An 8,143-nucleotide genomic window follows, 5' to 3' on the forward strand; every position below is an offset into this window, starting at 1 on the left:
TTGTATGAAAATCACAGTAGCTTTTTAATCTAGTGTCTTCTATGTAGATCCTGCTGATATTCCTCTAAGCCTAAAGACATGTCATACTATTAGCTATAGGGAAGGGGAAGAAAGCATCTGTTTGGGCTCATCTTAAATCCCATTTTCCACTTGGTTTTATCATTTGAAAGTGATGATATATTTGCCGCTAACTGATTTTGGCTTATGCCTCTGATTCTGAACATAAAGGAAGAAATACTTCAAACATACCGATCAAATCCAACGTTTTATTTATGATAAAATATGATATGATAGGAGGGAAATATTTCAAAGGGTCATCATGGTAAGACTCATGTTTACCATAGGTACTAAAGCTTGTCAGGGTCTTTGAAAAGGTAGAGCAAATGAGGAAGGATGTGTTTATTACCAGTAGTGACTTATTAACAACAAGTGAGAGATATCACCTCTGGTTGTTTCACCTTTTTGGTCATGTGACCTTGTGTGGGAATATATAGATGGGGTTTCATGATTGAGCTGGGGGTGAGGGCAGTACACTAGACTTAGTGGCCTGCCTGCATTTGTCATTTTGTTGCCATGTCATTGTCTTATCAATGCATGGACCAATGGATGTAAATGTCTTCTTTTACCATCTAGGATGAAGGCACTTACCATGTGATAGTAGTACAGTGTAAAAAGGTGCTGGTCCAAAGCCCATTACTGTTATTCAGCTCTTCATACTTCACAGTCCCTTCAAGGACAGAGGTGAAGAACACAATCCGAGTTTTCATCTAGATGTGCAGATTGGAAATCGTGAAGACCTGAATGTGAGCCTACGAACCTCAGTTTGCTCATCTAATGCATGCAGACAGTCACTGAAAGTATTTTGAGCACATTGTTCCTATTTATTATTTTTATTTTCTAATTTGTTGTATCAGACTTCTTTCAGTTCTGAAATAATAAAAGCATATTTCTTATCAGATGTTATTTCTCTTTTGATTGTATGTACAAACGTTTGATATACATATACACACATACATTTTAAGAAATTACACTAAAATGAGCTGCAAATCCCACTAGAAAATTCTCCAACTTCTAAGGCTTTCTCCTTGAGTGAGAAACACAGTCATACATTTTGTCTTAATTACCTCTTATTTTCTATATTTTCTCTGATTCTCCCACCTCCAGCAATGCTGATGTCTCTAAACAATCAATTGTTTGCTTTTAGCAAGTTGGGATTGTACCAAAGGATTCATACTGTGTTGCCTATTCCATTATGCATTTTTGTATTCAATGTGTTTTATGGATTTTTTTGTCCTCATATATTGTATACATAAATTGCTCTAAATTGTACAATTTAAAAATTGATGAGAAATGGAATCATCTACTTCCAACTGAGTGACAATTCATATTGCCCAAAGGGACAAATTATACCTAGTGGATGACAAACTTTGACAATGTAGGAGGAATGAACCACATTGACTTCTGGAACCTTCCATCTGTAATATGAAGCCATGCACAAAATGGCTGCAGCTTTTGAAGTTCCATGGCACTTAACTGACCTATGTATGCATGAATATCCTTTGTCCCCCACAGCACTTAAGTGGAAGGTAGACACTGTGTTCCTTTTATAGTACACATGGGGTGGTAGAGTACTTTGTAGAAACAGAGCCTGCATGATGTGAATCTATAAATAAGAAGACACCCCTCAATGGATGTGATCTCTTATAGAAGTGTCACGAATACTTGATGCCTGCTAACAGGTACCAGGTTGTTACTGGTATTCATGTTATTTTTTTCACCTAAACTAAATAAAAAATTGGTTCTCATGTGCCAAACAAGGGCACACAGTAAGCATTTTCTGAATGCAAACCAATACAGCCTTGGTAAGTCCCATTCATTTCAATATTTACATGCAACAGCACAGATTGTAAATTAGCCTCTCTCTGATGGAACATAGTAGAAGACAGGAAATTTCCTTAGGTTTTCCCTTCTAGCTTCATTTCAGTTCTAAGGATATGGAATGCTTCTTGAACTGTGAATAATTGGGCTAGACTGGAGAGTTTTTTGAAGGGGTACCTTTACAAAAGGTGCAGAAACATTTTCACAAAGGCTGAAGTCAAATGTTCAAATGGCACTTTGTGTGTTTTATCTGCCAGCAGGTTTAATAAGGATCACAATACCCTTTCCTGCCACATTCTCTATTGCACTTCTAATTCCTACTTCCAGTGCCCACCCCGCTACAGGAATTAATAATCATGATGGAAACACTACAGGATTTATTCTCATTTGATTCATTTCCTCTTAGGTTCCACTCATTTTCCCCAACTAGGATATATCTCATAGTTCTTGGGTTGTCTACTTCTGGCTTAAGGATGTTCACCAAACCAGATGTGGAATTCTGCCAAGGGTGCATCTACATTTTAAGGAGTATACATTTGGAATATGTTATTTCCAAAGGCTGAGTCACCTCTTGATTACAGTTTCTGCAACTCCATTGCACTTCTTAAAATTCATTTAGAGAAAGTCAATTTTCTGTTGCTCATCATGAGAGCAGACAGGGGTTTCTAATTCTCTGACCGACATAAGCATTCTCGTTACAACAGATTGTGTATATGTTCTTCATTAGCTCACAGTGCAGTAAGAACATTTAAAAACATGTGGATACAAAGCCACAATGCCTATGTGCCTCTGATCATATAAAATAATATTTATCAAAATGAATTCCAGGAAATGGAAACAAGAGATTTTTCTTTTCTTTGCTGCTGTGTTTGTTTTCTTTTTTTTTCTTTTTTTATTGTAATTAGTAAAAGGGTTACATGATATTTGCCAGATAGAAGGTGCGTTAATTCACATACATTGATACCCTTTCACATGTCTTGGTACCCATTTCCCTCCCCCCCCCCCACCCCCCACCCGTCTTGGTTTTCCCCCCTTCCCTATCAAATTTCAAATATCCAAATACAAATAAATTCAATATATTAGATACTATGTTGTCTGTACCTTTTGTTATATGGAGACAGAAGAGTGAAGCCACATTTTGAGAGGCAGAATCAGGAGTCTTTATTAGAAAGACACATTCCCACAGAAAACCTGCAGCCTAAAATTCACTAAATACTGTTTAAAAAACTGAGCCATGAGGATGGAGAAACAAAGAAAGAACAATCCAGGGGCCAAGAGTTTAGTTTAGTGGTAGAGTGCTTGCCTAGCTTGAGAAGATCCAGGTTCAATTCCTCTGTACCACATACATGGAAAAAGTTGCAAATGGTGATGTGGCTTAGGTGGTAGAGCTGTAGCTTTGAGAAAGCCCAAGAACACAGCTCAGACAGTGAGTTCAAGCCTCAGGATTGGCAAGAGGAAAGAAAGAACAATCCCAACAAACCAAACCAACTCGGATGGAAAGTCAAAGTGAGAAGTCATGGATTCTTCTGTGGAGAATCAGAAGACATGAGGCATAGTGCAAAATAGTGTTTGAGATGATTGGGGCGTAAATAGAATCATAGTCATGGGACAGGATCACAGGGAGAGTCTTGTGAGGCAAGTTCATGACACAGGATCCCTAGCAGATCCAGTAATCTATTGTCCAAGTCCCCACTCCTGCTTCTAGGAATTTAGGCATACTCATCACCTGGGAAAAGGACTTCATTTATCAAGAAGCCAAGATGGTGCCAGTTAGACACAATTCCCTCTCATCCATCACGTTGCTAACATGGTACCAGTTAGACCCAGTGTCTTTATTTCACTTTATTTGTCTTTGGGAGGGTAAGGGAGACACAGAAATGGTGGGAGAAAGGGTGAACAAATGTAATAGTGACACTCCATTAGACATTATGTTGAAAATGAACTATGCAACTTGTGGGTGGGGATGGGAGGGAAAAACCAGGAGAAAACTAGGGAAGGGGTGACATTGTCCAAAAAGAAGCATACTCTTCATCTGACTTACTAAATTGTAACCTTTTTGTATGTAACCTTTATAATAGCAATCAAAAACAACAACAACAAAACCCAAGTTTCTTCTGATTCCAAAGACCAACTGAGTTGACCTGCACTTTGTTGCCTACAAAATAAAACTGTATTGTAAAATAAGTAAATAAAATAAAATAAAAACTCCTGGAGTGTAGAGAACAGCTATCTAAGTATGTAAACCTGCAACATTACTTATATAATGGAATTTAGATCTCTACTAGGCAAAACATTCCCCCCAGTGTACAGATGAGGAACTGGAGAAGATTTGAACTGCTCACGTCACTAGGATCATGAACTGACCCTCCATGACTCCAACCAGATGTGCAGCAGAGTCAAGCACATCGCTCAATGATGAGGAAAATACTGTAGATGTTTGCTGTCTGAGTGTATGCCATCACGTTAAACAAGGATGAAACCAGTCTGACGTACACTGAGGGGAAGAATTGGGAGACAATAAATAACTAAATGATACTGGAAAATTGCTTAGATTTTATTAGGTTTCCAACAACATGCAACTACTGATGTCTTTTGTAGGAGAATGAAGAGATCCTGAAAATATCGTACTGAGTAAAGTGAGCTACGTTCAGAAAGAAAGGGCTCATTTTTTTCTCTCATATATAAATCTTAGATCATCTTATAAATCTCTCATATATAAACTACAACTTCCTGTATAATCAGACATGTCCATATGAATAATTTATTTGACTAAAGCTTAATCAAGAGGAGTGATTTGCCACGAAGTAAATTTTTGGAATAAAATGCTTTAACAGAAAGCTGAAAACAGATTTTGAATGGGAGCTAGTGAAAGGAGAGTGAACGAATGTAAAGGGGAATGGAGGAGGGGCAAGTGTATCCAGAATACTCAGTGTATATGAGTGATAAAGGAACTGGGGAATGTGAAATGAGTGTATAGGGAGAGAAATGATGTGATGGGGGGGGGGAGAGGATGGAGAAGCCCTGGATTCTTAGATGGTGTGTCAGGTTATAACCACTTTATGTAATATTTTGAAGATAAAAACTATAAATTAAATTGAAAATGAAGTTGAATTCAGTGTATCATTTTTTGTAGATTTAATTAGGGGCAGGAGAGAGGATAATGGGGGAGAATGATGGAAGGGTAATATTGGTTAAGACAGTATACTGACATGGAATTGCAGACTCTGTACAATTACTTAATGATTTTTTAAAGTTATGGATGAGAAATTGTTTGCATGTTCACAATAAAATCTTTACTTTCAATTAAACTGAAATGCTCACCAGATAAAACTAAGAGGTATATCTTAAACTATTCAAATAAAAAAAGTAAGCATTGAAAGAAAGGAAAGCGCCAGGGCTGCCAGAGCAGCCTTGCTGGAGCCGCGAGGAGATTGGCCGCCTGCCCCCTTCTTCTCGCTGGCAGTCTGCTTCCTCGATACCGGAAACTGACATTAAAGTGGCATCCAGATAAAAACCCTGAGAATAAAGAAGCAGAGAGAAAATTCAGACAGGGAGCTGAAGCGTACGAGGTATTGTCCGATGCTAAAAACGGGACATCTATGACAGATAAGGCAAAGAAGGATTAAATGGTGAAGGAGGTGGAAGTCGTTTTGACAGTCCCTTTGAGTTTGGCTTTACATTCCGGATCCCAGATGATGTCTTCAGGGGATTTTTTTGGTGGAAGGGATCCATTTTCATTCGACTTTCTTGACCCATTTGATGACTTTTTTGGGGAACCGAGGAGGTCCTCGAGGAAGCAGAACCGTAGGTGCAGGCTCGTTTTTCTCTGCCTTCAGTGGATTTCCATCATTTGGAGGGGGATTTCCTTCATTTGATGCAGGATTTCCTTCATTTGGTTCACTGGGTCATGGAGGTCTCACTTCCTCCTTCTCTTCTACGTCATTTGGCGGTAGTGGGATGGGCAACTTCAAGTCTGTATCCACTTCCACTAAAATAGTAAATGGCAGGAAAATAACTACAAAAGGAATTGTTGAGAATGGTCAAGAGAGAGTAGAAGTTGAAGAAGATGGCCAATGAAAGTCCTTGACAATAAATGGTAAGGAGCAGCTGCTGCGCTTGGATAACAAGTAACTCAACGCACGCATTTAACAGAAATGCTAAACAATAACAAGCACCATTGGAGGATTAACAGGAACATTTTTTTTTTTGAAGATTTCAAACAAACTCGACTTTCAGTATAACTGTACCTAAAGTATTCATAAACAGCTCATCGGAGCCTCTATTTGTCATAGACTTTTGAGTTTATTGTTGGGACCACACAATAGGACCATTTTTTTTGTCTTTAAAAATGGTGTAATCTCTTTATGCACTTTGCTTTTGTATTAAACGTTATCCAAGGTGAGGCCGTGACTCTTGCATAGCGCTAAGACACGATTGTACTCTAACACCAGCACGGATCTGCTCCTGTTGTGTTGAAATGTGAGCCACCGTAGTTCAGCCTGCTGTGAAGCTGACATTGCCAGGGTGAATCTTCTACAGAAATAATTCCAGTTTTCTGTTTTCAGTAATGAAAGACTTAATACATTAATGGTAATAATACATTTCTGGTTTATTATAAATTAAGGATGTTTTCTAGTTGTGCATGAATGCTGGCAATTTAGTAAATTTTGACAACTGTTTAAATAATGTAATATTAAGCTTAGGTTTAAAAAAGTTGGTAAACTGGGTCTTTGTTATTGCTTTAAAAAAAGAAAATAAATTCGACTGAGTTTGGTGCAAAAAAAAAAAGTAAGCATTGTGATGTAAACCCTGAAAGTATCTTAGCAGACATTCGTTAGGAAATCAATACCTGTTACAAAAAACTAAGAGGAACCAAAAGCAACCAACATACATTGAAACACAAACTACTTGTCGTGATAGCTCCTTTGGTAGCAAGCAGCTGATACTAGGGGAAGTGTTTTCCCATATCCTAGGTGAATAATTTTAGTATTACAAAACAATTCCTATTTTTTAAGCATTACAAATTCCATTCTTTCCCATACATTGTCAAATAGATATATCCTTTGTTTTCTTTTGCAATATTTTAAAATTTACAATGATGCCACCCAAACAGTGCAGTGTATTTCCATATACTTAATGCGCAACTTACCTCAGTATTACTATGTCATATAACCACATTCCATAGAACTATGACCTTAACATTGGAAAAGAACTACTACCTAAACTAAAATCTAGTGTTTAAATACCTTTGTTTATTTTTTTAGAGATTTATACATTTCTTATCACATGAGTAGTATTATGTTTTCTGTAGTTGTATAAAATGTTCCTACATCATCTCTCATAAATGTCAATGGAAGTAAAATTACATTGATTTTCCAGTACATATAATCTAAAAATATAATATATGTTATAATATATAATATATTTTGTTAGTCCATATGACATCTTTTGCAGATATGTCTTTAACCACATTTATTTGATTTGGAAATAGAAGAACTGACCTTTTTGGTGTGTGTGGTAATATGGATAAATGATCACTTTTCAAAACTGTCCAGTTTTCTTTAGACCATGTAGTTATATCAAGTACATGTACATATCACTGTCTCTTCTACCTGTATGACCTTAAAAGACTGCAGAAGCCTAGAGATGAATAGATCTTTATGTAAGCTTAAACTTAGATCTGATTCATTTTACTCCATAGATAAAATGTCCTATATCATAGGTAGACTCCACTTGCCAGTTATCAATGCCTGTTGTATTAGCAGTAATAATAGGTCCACCCTAGAACTTCCTTTACTGCCTTACCAGACAATAGTTTTGTGGCTTACAATTGAACCTGTTCCTGTTCTAGACTTTGCTACTTCTCCCTTCTATAGTAAAAAAAAAAATAGCCATTTTTGTAGTTATTGCTATAAGCAAAAGTATTTATTTGGAAGATCAAGTACTCCAGAGTCAGAAAGATCTTCCTTCAAGTTATGTTTGGAATTGATAGATATATGACATGTTAATTTTTATTGCTTCATTGAGTGCCAAATTTATTGTCTGTGAAATGGAGAGAACAAAACCACACCTAAAATCACTGAGAGAACAAAATAAAATAAATATGTAAAGACTAATGAGTTATTTGCTCAGCTACATAAAAAAACATATTGTTTCTCATTTTGAACCTAATGTAGTGTCCATTAAAACAATCAGAAAACCCTGAGATGTGTGTATGTAAGAATGCTGTAGTTAGACACCTCTTTTACAAAAGAATATCACCTTC

The 8,143-nt window shown here is 36.8% G+C and overlaps 1 pseudogene; it reads left to right on the plus strand.

The window, feature by feature from the left end:
- The first annotated feature begins 4,247 nt into the window (after positions 1-4,247).
- LOC150063142 (dnaJ homolog subfamily B member 6 pseudogene) lies at positions 4,248-6,076 on the plus strand (annotated as a pseudogene).
- The last annotated feature ends 2,067 nt before the right edge of the window (positions 6,077-8,143 follow it).

Source organism: Megascapheus bottae, chromosome 5 (genome assembly GCF_031878675.1).
Source record: "Megascapheus bottae isolate mThoBot1 chromosome 5, mThoBot2.hap1, whole genome shotgun sequence".
NCBI classification, from domain to species: domain Eukaryota; kingdom Metazoa; phylum Chordata; class Mammalia; order Rodentia; family Geomyidae; genus Megascapheus; species Megascapheus bottae.